The 17,339-nt window shown below is 43.8% G+C and overlaps 1 long non-coding RNA gene across 1 annotated transcript in view; it reads left to right on the top strand.

Annotated features, from left to right (window-relative positions):
• The window catches only part of LOC125116069 (uncharacterized), a 53,951-nt gene extending 36,612 nt beyond the window's left edge, over window positions 1–17,339 (top strand). Inside the window, exons 2-4 of the long non-coding RNA XR_007132246.1 lie at window positions 10,987–11,275; window positions 15,234–15,379; window positions 16,270–17,339. This is a non-coding gene — a long non-coding RNA (uncharacterized LOC125116069). The remainder of the gene's footprint in view (window positions 1–10,986; window positions 11,276–15,233; window positions 15,380–16,269) is intronic.

The following is a 17,339-nucleotide window of genomic DNA, read 5'->3' as shown; positions in this document are numbered from 1 at the left end:
CAGACATCAAATGGCCGGCCCCAGGTGGACCATACTGGATATGTTGGAGAACAGCATATACTGTACTTTCTCCAAACAGGTCAGGATCTTATGTGTTGGGGTGGATCTGCCCATCTGTCTCCTTGTTCCCACTTGCCAGAGGGGAACATTTGGGAGTCCAAGTGTATGAGGACTGGGATTCCCAGAGAAAATGATGTGCCCTACAAATTGGCAACTGAAAAGATGACAAATGGCCCCCCAAGTGTATATCCATTGCTATGGTCCAGCCACCTGGGCAGAGGCTGGGTCTTATGGATACTGTACTCCTATCTATATGTTAAACTGCATCATCAGGTTACAGGTGGTTGTTAAAAAATTTGTTTGGGGAGTGGTTTTCAACTTTTAGGGGGATTCCGAACCCTCATAGGTGTTGTGTTTTTAATTTTGAGGGCTTTCCTGATCCTACCCTGTCTAGCCCCCCAGTTATGAGGTCTGTCTCCAGCCTCATTGAGGCCATGGACGAAGAAAAACAGTACACATGTGATGATGCTATGGAAATATAAACCCCTAAACCAAGATGATGCTCTTTGACCCCAAAGAGGAGTCTGAGCATCAAAGGGGGTTATGTGGTAGGGGCCCTCCCAGAACAAAGGGAAGGCAACGTGCACAATCAGCATCTGTGTGCACACACACAACTTTGTGGCAGTATGACGTAATCCATATTCATGTGCAACTTTGTAGCATAGACCATCCAACCAGAATTTACAGAATGTATATTACCTTATAAGGGGAACAAAGGGACAGAAGTGTAAAAGAGAAAAATAATGAAGGGTATATAAGACAGTGCCCCACTGCGTTCAGGGATCAGCCTTTGGATATGAATCTACTGAGCCAGTGCCAGCACAAATAAACACTGTTTTCTGGCAAAAAGCCTTGGTGTCCTATCTCCCTGTATGAGAATCCTGCAACAAGAGAAACATGAGTCAGGTATCAACCACAGCAAAGATGAGAAAAAAAGAGCAAAAGAAAGCAAATAAGAGAAAGAAGAGAGACAGAGACAGACTGAGAAGAAAAACAAAGATGGACAAAAACAGGTAGAAGTGTAACCAAGAAGGGCCCTGTGGGGCTCATGGGCACAAAAGCTTTTCTGTGTCCCCCATTTTTTTTTAGGAAATAAGCTTCATTCAGCCTCTGTGGCCTTTCCTGAAATCCATGAGGAGAGGTTCAAACACGTCCTAATCAGGGAAGGGAGGGGATGCAGAGACCAGGGAGGAGCAGTGGAGACAGTAGTGCAGCCTTCAGGCAGGGCCTTGGTTCCTCCTCAAGGAATATACATAACAATATCTTTGAGCTCTTCTGCAGAACTAAAACCCCCCAACAAATGGAAGATGTTAACTACTTGATGAGGCATTCTCCATTCTGGAACGAAAGAGGACCACCAGCACCAGTCCTGGCGCCATGAAACACCACCAGCTTTGAAAAACACTGCAAACTTGAACCTTCCCTGATCCTTATCTGTGGCCCTGTTTTCTACTCCCAAACTATAAAACCACCTCCTATTCTCTCTCAGAGGGGGCACAGTCTTTAAGGCCTGCTGTGGCCTCTTTTGCCTGGCAAAGCAATAAGAGGTCTCTTTTTCACCTTCACCCAAAACTCTTGGCTCTGAGTTTCCATTCTGCACCAGTACAGAGGCCAAGTTTCGGCCACAGAAGGAGAGAATCAGACTCAGAGACAAAAACCAACAGAGAAAATGACAAAATTGATAGGGAAAGATGGAGAGAGAGGGTGTGTTGGTGAGTTCATTCTGACTGTGGGAAATCAAGCATTGTCTGCTCTCTTAAGGGTTTTAATTGGATGCTATGAAGACAACTAAATGAGAAGTGATTATTTTCATTGATAGCAAATGGTGCATATTCTGGAATTCTGTGTTCTTATTCAAAGATGAAAGCATTATTCTTTAGATAAACTACCTTTGAATCATAAATATTTCCACTGGGTGCAGCTAGGCCATTCTGGATTTTCATTAGTTTGCCTTTGTTTGATCTGTAAATCACTGAAAAAGATCTTTGGAAATATGTCCAGAAGCTTTGAGTGGCAATGGATCCCCTCTTTGTGCTTAGGGTTGGTTTCTAAAACAATGAAGAAGAAATCTGAGACAGCCAGTTGGTGTCCATGAAAACCTTGGGAGAAGGGCAATTGCATCTTCAACAGCCTCAGACTTGTACTTATCAACTTAAAAAAAAAATGCACAACCTAAAAGTAGAGTTAAGTTTTATTTGGGGCAAAATGAGGACTTAAGCCCAGGAGGAAGCATCTCAAGTAACCCTGAGAAAGCTGCTCTGAGGAGAGGAGGGGGAATCAGGATATATAGGAGTTTTTTGCAACAAAGGGCACATTGTAGGAACAAAAGATTACAGAAAGCCAGGTATCTCAAGTTAAGGAATTTAGCACTTTTTAAATAGGAAGATGCAAAGGTCTGGGTTCACTAAAATCATTCTTTTAATATGCACCTCAACTATTGGGGCCAGTACCCTGTGTTTTCACAGCCCAAGTTTCCTCAGGGCTCCCTCTTAGGGGTGGCTGCAGTCTGATAGCTACTAGATGGCAGGTTTTCTTTGTTTCCTTCCTGAGTTTCCTCAGGGCTCACTGGCTCACACTTGGAGGTGGTACACTCACAGATGACTGTGACATCCTTTGATTTGTCAACTTAACTACAGCCTGGGCAGCAGTATTTTAGATATCTCTGAAATACCACCCCAAAGAGGCAGGGGGAAATAATATCAGTGTATATGTGATAAAGGTGAAGGGGGAGGTGCATGCAGCCATGCACACATTTTACAAAAGTTTGCTGCAGAGTTCCCACCATGGCTCAGCAGAAATGAATCCAACTAGGAACCATGAGGTTGTGGGTTCAATCCCTGGCCTCACTCAGTGGGTTAAGGATCCAGCATTGCCATGAGCTGTGGGGTGGGTCACAGATGAGGCTCAGATCCCAACTTGCTGCAGCTGTGGTGTAGACCAGTGGCTACAGCTCTGATTAGACCCCTAGCCTGGGAACCTCCGTGTCCTATGGGTGTGGCCATAAAAAGCAAAAAAAAGGGGGGGGGAGTAAGATGGCCAAGGACTAAGAGGTCATGCACAGCTTCTCCCACAAACACATCAAAAAAAAATCTACATGTAAAACTACTCGCACAGAACATCAACTGAATGTTGGCAGAACTTTAAACCTCCAAAAAGGGCAAGAAACTCTTGACATAACTGGTAGAACAACAGAAAAAAAGAGAGAGAAAAGGCATCAGGACAGCTCTAGCATTCCCAAGAGGGAGCAATGAAGGAGACAATGAACCCATCTCCTGGGAAGCCACTTAACTGATGAAACATCAGCTGAGTCGGTGGGACCTCAGAGTCGTTGAGAAAAGTGCAGCAGCTGGACTGAGAACAGCAAAGCAGAGTGAGAGCCACACAGATCATCTGAACCACCAACCTGGACACCAAGGCCTGAGACACTCAGGCAGGGGCTGGGTGCTAAGGCTCGGGTTCCAGAGGTCAGTCCTGGGGAGTGGAGTGGGGCTGGCATGAGGGGCTAAGGAGCAATGCACCATGGGCTAAGGAGGGGAACACCATGGCAGAGGGAACCCGGGAGAAGGTCCGGACCCGCAGGAGAGGTAAGGCGCCATTGTTGGGGAGGGGAGAGGAGGAGGGATGGGCCACCATAGGAAACTCTCTGCACCTGAGTGTTCACATGCCCCGAGGGCTTAGAGGGTGGGGTGGCTCTGCGGAAGTTAGGGGCATTGAGAAGCCTCTTGCTTGTTTAGGGGAGATTAGGCACTTCTTGTGCAGGCTACCGGTTGCCAGGCACCTATTGTGTGGTCTAAGGTCATAAGGGGGCTAAGTGCAATATGGTGCCTCTTGCATGATCTAGAGGTGGCAGGGACAGACTGCGGTAGTTGTCTGAGAGGCCAGAGGGAGGCGTGGCTTGCCACCACTGGGGGCCTGTGAATAGGCTCCACCTGCAACCCCAGTCACCTCAGGGGTTGGCAAAAAAGAAAAAAAAAGGGCACTGCAACCAAGCACCATACTGTTGCTCTCACTCCCTTGAAACACACCCACCCTGTAGCTGCCACTGCCAAACACTCTGGACGGTGGCCAGACACTTAGTCACTGTCCCTTCCCAAGATTCTACAACTAGGAGCAGCTGGTGCAGCACCTCCTATGTGGGCTAAGTGGGACAGGGTGCTTCTTGTGTGGTCTGCAGGCAGCAGGGGGTGATTCCAGAGGTGGGTGTGACCCACTGCCATTGGAGATACCTGAACAAAAATCACTTGCAGCCCCATTCACCTCAAGGGCACCACAGAGGGCATTGTGACTGAACACCACCTGTCAGTGCTCTTGCACCCCCAGGAACACTCCCGCCATGCCATGCTGCTGCCACTGCCAAATGTTCCAGGCAGTACCCACACTGATCTCTATCACTTCCCCAGATCCTACAACTAGGAGCACCCTGTACAGCACCTCATATGTGGGCTAAGTGAGATGGGTTGCCTCATGCCTGGTCTACAGGTGGTGGGGGAAAACCACTGCAGTTATCACTGACTCTGGAGATGGTCATGGTCTGCTCCCAATAGGGGTCCCTGAACAGGCACCACCTGTGGTTCCAATCACCTCAGAGCTGGGCATTGCAATCAAACAAGCTGTTGTTGCTCTCACTTCCCTGGGAGCTTACACACCCTGCTGTTGCTACTGTCAAATGCTCTGGTCACCTTGAAGATCTGCCTAGAGCTTATTACCACTGCGCAGGGTCCTGCAACTAGGAGTAGCCTGCACCACCTTCCTGCAGGTCCTTGCTGCTACTGAGAGCCCAACAACCAGGCACAGACTGCTGGCCCTACCCAGTGCCTCCTTCTCCCTGAAAACACACTGAGCGTCCTGGGAACAACAGTCTGCTCACACCAAAGACAGATACAGCAAATATTCAAACTCCCACACCAAAAATAAATAGTAACCACCCCACCCCAAAAAATACAAAGGGTTATTTTTGTATAGAAGTAGCCTTGTAAGACTACAGTTTGGCTTTCCTGAACTCACAGAAAAAGAAAAACACAAGCAAGATGAGGAAGCTCAGAAACCATTCCCAGTTAAAGGAAGAGGAGAATTCACCTAAAGCAGTCGACAATGAAACAGACCTCTGCAGTCTGACATAGAGTTCAAAAGGGAGGTATTGAAGATACTGAAGGAATTAAGGGAGGATATGAACAGTAATGCAGATTCCTTTAGAAAGGAACTAGAAAATATAAGAAGGAGCCTAGAAAATTCATTTGCAGAGATACAAACTGAGCTAAAGGCAATAAAGAGCAGAATGAATAATGCAGAGGAACAAACTAGTGACGTGGAAGATAGAATAATGGAAATCACCCAATCAGGACAGCAGACAGAAAACCAAATGAAAAACCATGAAAGCAATACAAGAGACCCATGGGATAATATAAAGTGGGTGAATCTATGCATAACAGCAATTCCAGAAGGAAAATAAAAAGGGGGAAAGGGGATTGAAAATATATTTGAAGAAATTATGGCTGAAAACTTTCCAAATGTAAAGGATACTGATATCAAGATACAGGAAGCACAGAGGGCCCCAAACAGGTCCACACCAAGACATATTATAATAAAAATGGCAAAAGACAGGATTCTAAAGGCAGCAAGAGAAAAGCAAAGCATTTAATTATAAGCATTTAATTATAAGGCTATCAGCTGATTTCTCTACAGAAACACTACAGGCCAAAAAGGAGTGGGAAGATATATTTAAAAGTTCTGAAAGGAAAAAATGTGCAACCTAGAATACTCTATCCAGCAAGAGTATCATTTAAAATGGAAGGGGGGGAGTTCCCATCATAGCACAACAGAAACAAATCCAACTAGGAACCATGAGGTTGCGGGTTCAATGCCTGACCTTGCTCAGTGGGTTAAGGATCTGGCATTGCCATGAGCTGTGGTGTAGGTTGCAGATGCGGCTCAGATCTGGCATTGCTGGGACTGTGGCATAGGCCAGGGGTGACAGCTCTGATTAGACCCCTAGCCTGGGAACCTCCATATGCCACAGGTGCAGCCCTCAAAAGCAAAATAAATAATAAATAAAATAGAAGGGGAAATAAAGAATTTCTCCAACAAAAGCTAAAAGAGTACAGCAATACTAAACCCATTCTAAAAGAAATACTGAAAGGGTTTCTCTAAATCAAAACAAAAAAAAAAGAGAGAAAAAGAAGAATTATGATGGAGGAAGCCACAGTTGGAAAGCAGTCACTTAAATAAGCCAGCATACAGATCTAAACATGAAGATGTTAAAAAAAAAAGACATCAAAATCATACCATGTGGGGAAGGAAAGTAAGAAAATATAGATTCTTTTTTTTTATTTTAATGATGTGTTTGAACCTATACGACTTATCAGGCAAAAGCAAGCAGATATAGGAAGGGCTTAATGTGCTTAAAAAACAGGGCAACCGGAGTTCCCGTCATGGCGCAGTGGTTAACGAATCCGACTAGGAACCATGAGGTTGCGGGTTCGGTCCCTGCCCTTGCTCAGTGGGTTAACGATCCGGCATTGCCGTGCAGACGCGGCTCGGATCCCGCGTTGCTGTGGCTCTGGCATAGGCCGGTGGCTACAGCTCCGATTCGACCCCTAGCCTGGGAACCTCCTAGCCTGGAAACTTCCATATGCCGCAGGAGCGGCCCAAGAAATAGCAACAACAACAACAAAAAAAAAAGACAAAAGACAAAAAAAAAAAAACAGGGCAACCACAAATCAAAACCGAACATTACATTCACAAAAACAGAAAAGTACTCAAGCATAAAACAAATGGAAACCACCCAACCCCCCCACCAAAGAAAAGATGAGAAGAGAAACATAGAATCAACTGGAAAATGAGGTTTAAAATGGCAATAAATGCCTATCTATCAATAATCACTTTAAATGTCAGTGGACTGAATGCTCCAATCAGAAGACACAGAGTGGCAGGTTGGATAAAAAAGCAAAAACCTTCAATCTGCTGTCTACAAGAAACTCACCTTAGAGCAAAGGACACATATAGATTGAAAGAGGATGGCAAAAGAGTGGACAAGACAGGAAAGAAGGAGTTTCAATACTCATATCAGACAAAATAGACTTTAAAATGAAGGCCATAAAGAAAGACAAAGACGGACACTAATGGTTAAAGGATCAATTCAAGAAGAGGATATTACAATCGTCAATATATGTGCCCCTAATATAGTAGCACCCAGATTCCTCCAACAAATACTAACAGACATAAAAGGAGAAATTGATTGGAATACAATCACAGTAGGAGACTTTAACATCCCACTCACATCAATGGACAGATCCTACAGACAGAAAATCAGTAAGGCAACAGAGATCCTAAAGGACACAATAGAAAAGTTAGATTTAATCAACATTTTCAGGACATTACATCCTAAAAAAATCAGAATATACATTCTTCTCAAGTGCACATGGAACATTCTCAAGAATTGATCACATACTGGGGCACAAAGCTAACCTCAACAAATTTAAAAGTATAAAAATAATTTCAAGTATCTTCTCTGACCACAATTGCATGAAACTAGAAACCAACCACAGAAAGAGAAATGAGAAAAAACTTACTACATGGAGACTAAACAACATGCTACTTAAAAAAACCAATGGGTCAAATGTATTATCAAGGAAGAGAAAGGGAACCCTCCTGCACTGTTGGTGGGAATGTAAGCTGGTACAAGCACTACGGAGAACAGTATGGAGGTACCTCAGAAAACTATACATAGAACTACCACATGACTGAGCAACCCCACTCTTGGGCATATATCCAAATGAAACTTTCCTTAAAAAAGACGCATGCACCCGCATGTTCATTGCAGCACTATTCACAATAGCCAAGACATGGAAACAACGCAAATGTCCATCAACAGATGATTGGATTTGGAAGATGTGGTATAGATACACAATGGAATACTACTCAGCTGTAAAAAAAGAATGACATAATGCCATTTGCAGCAACATGGATGGAACTAGAGACTCTTGTACTGAGTGAAGTAAGTCAGAGAAAGACAAATACCCTATGATATCACTTCTATCTGGAATCTAATATACGGCACAAATGAAGCTTTTCACAGAAAAGAAAATCATGGACTTGGAGAATAGACTTGTGGTTGCCAAGGGGGATGGACTAGGAGCTTGGGGTTAGTAGATGCAGACTATTGCCTTTGGAATGGATTAGCAATGAGATCCTGCTCTGTAGCACTGGGAACTATGTTTAGTCACTTATGATGGAGCATGATAATGTGAGAAAATAGAATGTGTACATGTATGTGTAACTGGGTCACCATGTTGTGCAGTAGGGAAAAAAATGTATTCGGGAAATAACAATTTTAAAAAAAAGTTTTCTACTGGTCTTGTGAAGGTTACTGCTAGTCACGAGGAACAGATGTCACCAGGAAGGATTTTAGTGTTTTTCTAGATAAGAGGAGATGCAGGAATTGGGCACATAAAATCTCCTAAAAATATATGACTATCTGAATACCTGTACTTACAGTTTTCCCAGAGCACAGAGTGCCTCACTCCTGATTTCCACCCTGAGCTCCACTCAGGGTGTGTTGCAGGTTTGCAGCTACAGTGGCTCATGATTTAATCCATGTAGAGGCTGATGGCATGTGCCAAAATCCAGTTCATATACTAAAGTAAGTACCCAGCATTTCCTCAGAGGATCTTCTGGAGACAGAATCCTCTCTGAATGTGAAGGATAAATTTGTGGCAACAGATGCTTAGGAGGGAATTAGTGATACCTGGTTCTTGCCCCAGTGGTGCTCCAGATGTAAGCATTGTGCACCTGGTTGTAGGGCGGGTTGATGCATGGCCCAGAAGGCTTTGAATCATCTGGTCACAAAGCTGCCTTCATGAAGTTCCCATCGTGGCTCAGTGGTTAATGAATCTGACTAGGAACCACGAGGTTGCAGGTTCGATGCCTGGCCTTGCTTGGTGGGTTAAGGATCCGGCATTGCCATGAGCTGTGGTGTAGGTTGCAGACATGGCTCAGATCTGGCATTGTTGTGGCTGTGGCATAGGCCGGCAGCTACAGCTCCAATTGGACCCCTAGCCTGGGAACCTCCATATACCGTGGGTTCAGCCCTGAAAAAGACAAAAATAGAAAAAACAAAACAAAAACAAAAAACTGCCTTCAGAGTTCCCTTCTTCCATCACCTCAGCAATTTTATTCTTGGGCTCCCCAGATAGGATTGGTGGTTAAGTACTTTTAAAGCACTCAGTGGGGAGAAAATTGGTAAGGAAAAAAACATAGGTGTGTATATATACATATGAATGTGTAAGAAATTGCATATAAATGCTATTACATTTCATGCATGACACACACTGTATCTACATTGCATGTGCAGTTGACCTAATGTTTCCTCTCTGTATTATTTGTTCTTCTTTAGAATGTTTCCAAAATGAGACCAGGAAAAAGCAGATATTCATCTCTCCATCTCAAACAAGTGCCTTTGTACAAGCCTTCAAGAGGAACCAATTTCCTAGCATTGCAACCAGAGGAGAATTGACTTGTCAGACAGGAATTGAAGAATCTCTAATCAAGTTGTCAGTGGGTGGAACATGACTTGTCCTGTCTAATGAAAGGGGTATCAACCCCTGAGATGGTGCTGGATACACATAGGCATTAGGGGAGTTATCTTGCTGATTGAGGGCAAAGATATAGGTTGGAAAGGCCTGGCATTGCAAGTGAGGGTCCTTCCAGAGTAAGATTTTCTAAATCAAGTTGGCAGCAGTACACACTAGAGTAGAGAGAGTGGCAGGACAGAAGTGGGATAAGTGAGCATCACTCTCTGTTTAAAGAAAACACTGTCAGTGCTCTTCAAGCTTAAGCAGTGTGGTCATATTGGCAGAGAAATGTCTCTGTTATAAAAGTGGGGGAGCTGAACTCTGTGTGGCAGGATTTTTGTCTGCATTGCATCTTGCGCCTCAAGGTCCTTGGACCTGTACAGTCTGCCCTCAACCCATACAACCTCCCTCTCCTCTTGGAGAGATAGCTTAATGATTTAGGGTCGTCTGACTTATCCACAGTTGGGAAGAGGGACTGTTGCCCCTGGATGAGAACTGTTGTTCTTCATATGTTATTGACATCGTGTGTTTGAATATAGGGATCATGAAGCAGGTCCATAGGTGTATAGAGACTGAGTTTCTGAAAGACTCACATTTCACTCAAGAACCTCTGGCTCTGCTTCAAGTGGCTCGTAAGGCCCTGTGTTCTTACATCTGTTCACATGGATTGGGAGGAACCTCAACCTGGTCAGAAGAGCCCCTTTCTTGATCCAGACTAGAAAGTTAGGGTCCAAATACAGACCCAGGTGATTTTCATCTGGACTTGTCCCTGCCTAGGCCTGGACCTCTGTCCATAAGAGATGGGCTGGTGGATGCATATAGTGGAAATGGAGATGTATTTCATCTCATGTTTGACCCAGGGAACACATGGGATCTAGAAAAGATGATTTTTCTTTTGGATCCCAGGCATTGGCAAACAGGAGAAAAGTTTGGAGCAATGCCTGTGTGGCTGAGGTCTAGTGCATAAGGAAGTGGAGATGAATTTCTCATTCTTTCTCATGGGACTAGTGCATAAGGAAGTGGAGATGAATTTCTCATTCTTTCTCATGGGACTCCTAAAGTGGCTGGCCTGAAGGCATCTATTTCCAGAAGAGGAGAGGGCAGTGGAGGTGCTGGAAAGCTCGTGAAGGATCTGGCTTTCTAGGCAATTAGGGAGGTACTGGAAGCCAGGTGTCCAGTGTTGCCCTGACATGCTTCTCATTTCCAGGAACAGGTTGCTGGTTTAGATTAAACTCCCCCCTGAGATGAAGCCTAACCAAAATTGCCTTCTCTGGGCCAGATAAGGGGTGGGGGTCTGGGGCAAATCAATCTAGAATATCTTGCTTCTAATGTGCACACCTCTCTTCTTCTTCCCTAGGTGTGGTTTCCAAACCAAAGAGCTCTGCAGCCAGAGCAGAGCAGAGGGGGCCCATGACGAAGAAGCTCAAGCTCTCCTCAACATGCCACCAGGCTCACCAGGGCCTCAGACTTAGAAGGAGGAAGGAAGCCATCTCCCGAGCCACTTTCAGACCTCTTTCCTGAGATGTTGGGCCATCGTGATAAAAAGGGGAACGTGCATGGTGTTTGGGAGTAACGCCTAGTCATGAAGACCATCCTTCACTTGGAAGCCCAAACAGCTGTCCTGTTGGCCGTACTTTATTGCCTCAGTGAGTGTTGCCCAGGAAGCATGGGCCCCAAAGCCTTAAGGAATTCTAGAATTACAGTGACAAGCATGACCCAGCTCTTCCTCCATCTGCACCGTCCCCAAACAGGAACTGGAACAAGTCATGGAAGTTAGATGAAAAAGGAATCATTCAGGAGTTCCCCTTGTGGCTTAGCAGTAACAAATCTGACTGGTATTCATGAGGACGTGAGTTTGATCCCTGGCCTCTTTTAGTAGGCTAAGCTTAAGTTGTTGCGGTGAGCAATGGTGTAGGTCATAGGCATGGGGCTCTGATCCCATGTTGCTGTGGCTGTGGTGTAGGCCAGCAGCTGCAGCTCTGATTGACCCCTAGCCCGGGAACTTCCATATGCCATGGGTGCGGCCCTAAAAAAAAAAAAAAAAGGACTCATTAACACACGTTCCCTTTCTGGCAAGATCAGTGGTGTATCTGATGGCATATCTGAAGTGAGCTTGGTGATAAGAAGAGGAGTGGGTCCAGGAGTGTGAGTTTTTTTTCATAGCTGTGACTGTCAGACCTGGCAACTGGAAGTGACTTAAGCTTCCAGCTAGCAATGATTGCTTCAAAGCTGCAGCCCTTAATAGAGTGGAGACTTGGCATGTAATTTTCCCCTGCAGCATTTGTAACATAAAAAAGTGGCAGGGAAACATACAATAGCAACTTCAACTCATCACTCAGGAAGAGGTTGGACTCTTGCTCTTTCTGTGATTTTAGCACATTTGTATGTATGGGTCTGTATGTGTACCTATAATTTTTCTCTGCGGATTTTGAAAAAAGTCTATGCTCTAAGGTTCTTGGTGGTGTGCCTTCAACAGGAACTCCTCCTTTCCTTTGAAAAGGACACCTTGAGGGAGTTCCCGTCGCGGTGCAGTGGTTAACGAATCTGACTAGGAACCATGAGGTTGTGGATTCGATCCCTGGCCTCACTCAGTGGGTTAAGGATCCAGTGTTGCCGTGAGCTGTGGTGTAGGTCACAGATGTGGCTCAGATCCTGTGTTGCTGTGGCTGTGGTGTAGGCCGGCAGCTACAGCTCTGATTAGACCCCTAGCCTGGGAACCTCCATATGCCATGGGTGTGGCCCTGGAAAGACAAAAAAGAAAGAAAGAAAGAAAAGGACACCTTGAATTTTCAAGTATATGACATTCCATTGATCCAACAAATATATCTTTGAACTCAGTGCAACTTTTTGGCAGTGGTTTGATGCATTTGTACTCTCTACCATCTTGCCTGCAATTCTTCAGACTGTTGCGGTGCTTCCTTTGCCTGTGACAATGTGGGAATGTGGTTAGGATGCCCAAGTAGTATTTAGCTTCTATCTACAAACATACACTTTAAGAACCACTAGACCATTCTCCCAAAGAACAATATTAACCTGGATTCTGGATGCGGAAGTGTTCCTCTAGGGTATATACATTGAGCCCAAGTACAGAATTATCCAAACAACTTTTGTTACCAGATTATAATCTGCAGAGTTCATATTAACAAATGTGCTGAGTATACTATATAGGCAAATAATCTCTCCCTGTCTACCCTCCTCCTGTCCCCCCCCCCCTTTTCTTTTCTTTTTTTTTTTTTTTTTGCTTTTTAGGACTGTACCCACAGCATATGTAAGTTCCCAGGCTAGGGGTCAAATCAGAGCTATGGCTGCCTGCCTGCCTACTCCACAACCACAGCAATTCAGGATCTGAGGCACACCTTCCACCTACACCACAGCTCACAGCAACATTGGATCCCCGACCCACTAAGCGAGGCCAGGGATCAAACCCACATCCTCATGGATACTAGTTGGATTTGTTTCTGCTGAGCCTCAGTGGGAACTCCTCCTTCCCCCATCTTTCTTTCACTAGCATTGTATGTTTACTGCCACGTATAACAAACACACATACATCTCAAAATATAAGTAAAGTTACAACTAAAGCAATGTACAAACAAAGTAACTGACAAAATACATATGGAAGCTTAAAGCAGAGGCAGGTAATTTCTTCCACTGCTACATTTTTTTAAATTTGAAGTATAGTTGACTTACAAAGTTATGTCAGTTTCAGGCATACAGCAAAGTGAAAAGAATCTGAAAAAGAATTGATACATATATGTTATATATATATATAAATTCTTTTTCAGTTTCTTTTCCATTGTAGGTTATCATAAGATACTGAATATAGTTCCCTGTGTTATGCAGTAAATCCTTGTTATTTATCTATTTTATACATAGTAGTTGGATCTGTTAATCTAAACTCCTAATTTATCTCTCCCCACTTTTACCTTGGTAACCCTAAGTTTGTTTTCTATGCCTGTGAGTCTATTTCTGTTTCATAAGTAAGTTCATTTGTGCCATATTTTAGATTCAACATATAAGTGATATCATATGATATTTCTGTCTGATTTACTTCACTTACTATGATAAATTCTAAGTCCTTCCATGTTGCTGCAAATGGCATTATTTCATTGTTTTTATGGCTGAGTAGTATTCCATTGTATATATGTACCACATCTTTATCCATTCATCTCTGGATGGACATTTAGGCTGCTTCTGTGTCTTAGCTATTGTGAATAGTGCTGCAATGAACAGTGGGGTGTATGTGTCTTTCAAATTATAGTTTTCTCTGGATATATGCCTAGGAGTGTGATTGCTGGATCATATAGTAACTATTTTTAGTTTTTTAAGGAACCTCCATAAAGTACTCTATAGTGGCTACACCAATTTACATCCCCACCAACAGTATAGGAGGGTTCCCTTTTTTCCACAGCCTCTCCAGCTTTATTATTTGTAGACCTTTGGATAATGGCCATTCCAACTGGTGTGAAGTGATACCTCAGTGTTCTTTTAGAGATTTGCATTTCTCTAATGATTAGCAAAGTGGAGCATCTTTTCACATGCCTGTTGGCCATCTGGATATCCTCTTTGAAGGAGTGTCTACCTAGGTTTTGTTTTTGTGTGTGTGTCTTTTTGCCATTTCTAAGGCCACTCCCATGGCATGTGGAGGTTCCCAGGCTAGGGGTCGAATTGGAGCTGTAGCTGCCAGCCTACACCACAGCCACAGCAATGCGGGATCCAAGCCACGTTTGCAACCCACACCACAGCTCTCAGCAATGCCAGATCCCCAACCCACTGAGTGAGGCCAGGGATCAAACCCGCAACCTCATGGTTCCTAGTCAGATTTGTAAACCACTGAGCCACAACGGGAACTCCTCTACCTAGGTTTTTTTTAACTTTTTTTTTTTTCTCTTTTCTTTTTCTTTTTCAGTCCAAACTTGCAGCATATGGAAGTTCCCAGGTTAGGGGTTGAATTGAAGCTACAGCTGCCGGCCTATACCACAGCCATAGCAACTTGGGATCTGAGCCACATCTGTGACCTACACCACAGCTCACGGCAACACCAGATCCTTAACCCACTGAGCAGGGCCAGGGATTGAACCGGCATCCTCATGGATACTAGTTGGGTTTGTTACCCACTGAGCCAAGACAGGAACTCCTCCTCTGAACATTTTTGATTGGGTTTTTTTTTTTTTTACCGTATTGAGTTGTATGAGCTGTTTGTATATATTGTAAGTCAGTCCCTTGTCAATTGCATCATTTCCAAATATCCTCCCAGTCTATAGGTTGTCTTTTTGTTTATGATTTACTTTGCTATGGAAATTCTTTCAAGTTTAATTAAGTCCTATTTGTTTATTATTGCTTTTATTTCCATTACTCTAGGAGATGGAGCCAAAAAAAATTACTGCAATTTATATCAAAGAGTGTTCAGCCTATGTTTTCCTCCAGGAGTTTTATAGTATCCAGTCTTACATTTAGGTTTTTAATCCATTTTGAGTATATTTTTGTGTATAGTATTAGATCGTACTCTAATTTCATTCTCTAATGTGCAGCTGTCCAATCTCCCAGCACCACTTATTGAAGAGACTGTCTTTTCTCCATTGTATATTCTTGCCTCCTTTGTCATAGACTCACCTTGTCCTGAGTGCACCTCCTCTCACAAGTTCACCGGAATCACAACTCTCTGCAGAACAACCACAGATGAAAAAGAGTGGAACCAACCAGAAAAGATCTTCGACAACTAAAGACATAAAGAAGGAGCCACAATAAGATGGGTAGGAGAGGCAGAACTACTGCTTTTTTAAAAAAATCTTCCCAAAGTATTTGCTTAGTACACTGAGATAAGAGATTCTATGCTCACTGAATTCATGCCCTGTTTACAACTTGTCAGTCAGTAATGAAAGAAATCTGAGGAGTTCCCTTTGTGATTCGGTGGTGACAAACCCTACTAGTATCCATGAGGATGTGGCTTCGATCCCTGGCCTCGCTCAGTGGGTTAAGGATCTGGCTTTGCTGTGAGCTTCAGTGTTAAGTTACAGACACAGCTTTGATCCTGTGTTGCTGTGGCTGTGGCGTAGGCCACCAGCTATATCTCTGATTCAACCCCTCCTGGGGACTTCCATATGCTGTGGGTGTGGTCCTAAAGAAAAAAAAAGAAAAGAAAAGAAATCATAGTTGCCATTTCAATGTATACACACAAATACCTCTAGGTTTCTATCTAAATCTGCATCCAGGTCTCTATGTCTATAGGGTGTATCTCTGTGCTAAAATCCCTCAAAATTTCTCCTTTCCTAGGCTCCGAGTTTTTCTTCTCTATATTTATGTACAGATCTACCTTTGTTTTTTGGTTTTTTGTTTTTGTTTTTTTGTCTTTTTAGGGCTGCACTCATAGCATATGGAGGTTCCCAGGCTAAGGGTCAAAGCAGAGCTGTAGCCGCTGGCCTATGCCACAGCCACAGCAATGTGGGATCCGAGCCATGTCTGAGGCCTACACCACAGCTCATGGCAACACCGGATCCTTAACCCACTGAGAGAGGCCAGGGATCGAACCTGTGTCCTCATGGATGCTAGTCAGATTCATTTCCACTGAACCATGATAGGAACTCTTCTTCTTTTTTTTTTGTTTTGTTTTGTTTTGTTTTGTTTAAACCTCTGTTTTCATTAGACAGAAAGGAAGACTGATTCAGTGGCCACACATGGTGAAACAGGGCTTCTGGAAAAATAATTTGAACACAGTAGACTCAGGAAGAATGGGGCTTGATGTTTGGAAGGGGACTCCTTCTGGAAAGGATTGCATCTTTCAGTATGGAGCGAGGAAGACTGGGTGCCCGGAAACACTCAGGTCATTTGTTGACAGGACTTCAGATGTAGAGAAGCTAAGAGCTGTGGTTTACCCCCATTTGGGTCCAGTGCCATTTGCTGCAGAGAAGCCGGGAATGGGCCTTGGAGTCCACAGTCATCTGATAGCCTATGCAAAAATGTACCTGTGTGCTCTCAGGATACCCTGGATGTCATGCCTGTCAAAGTCTCTGTTCTCACAAGCAACCTACCCCCTGGGTTGTCCACTTAGGAGCTGGTGGGGGTCCAGAAGCCAGTGCTTTGGCAGGAATATCCACCTAATCTGAAGTTTCAAGAGATTTTTATAGACAAAAACTTCTACCTTCTCAAAAAAAGACTCCTGATCCAACAAGATGTTCCCATTGCTCTCTGATCTCTGGCACCTCAGGACAAGGGATCAGGATCTGGATTTCTTCAAGGCATTCCCCTGAGACCTACAGAAAGCTTCTGGTCCCATGAATACTGCCTGATGACCATCTTTAGAGTAGGCAGAAAATCAAACAAAAAACTAAAACAATGTAGCAACCAGAATGGCTCTTTGATAATACATTGTAAGTCAACTATATGCCAATATAATTTTTTTTAAAGTGGCTATTTGGCTTTTGGAGCCATAATGAATATGTAGATCCTGGACCAGATTAGGGGTTTATGCTTTCACAGATACTTCAGGGGAGGTCCTCCTTCTGAAAAGACTGGACCCATGTTGGAAGACTCCTACTGAAGCAACTCCTACTCAAGCAACTTCTCAAATGGGAGCCAGCTGCATTCAAGGGTGTAGAACCAACTGCTATTTGGGAAGAATCCTGTGCTTCTATAAATTGTTACTTCTCTAAGGCATAAAGAGAAAGGCATACTGTATGATAGCACTTATATCTGGAACCTAATATATGGCACAAA

The sequence above is a fragment of the Phacochoerus africanus genome, chromosome 15, assembly GCF_016906955.1.
Source record: "Phacochoerus africanus isolate WHEZ1 chromosome 15, ROS_Pafr_v1, whole genome shotgun sequence".
NCBI lineage: Eukaryota > Metazoa > Chordata > Mammalia > Artiodactyla > Suidae > Phacochoerus > Phacochoerus africanus.
The sequence above is the reverse complement of the archived record's forward strand: the minus strand, read 5'-3'. Positions and strand labels throughout refer to the sequence as shown.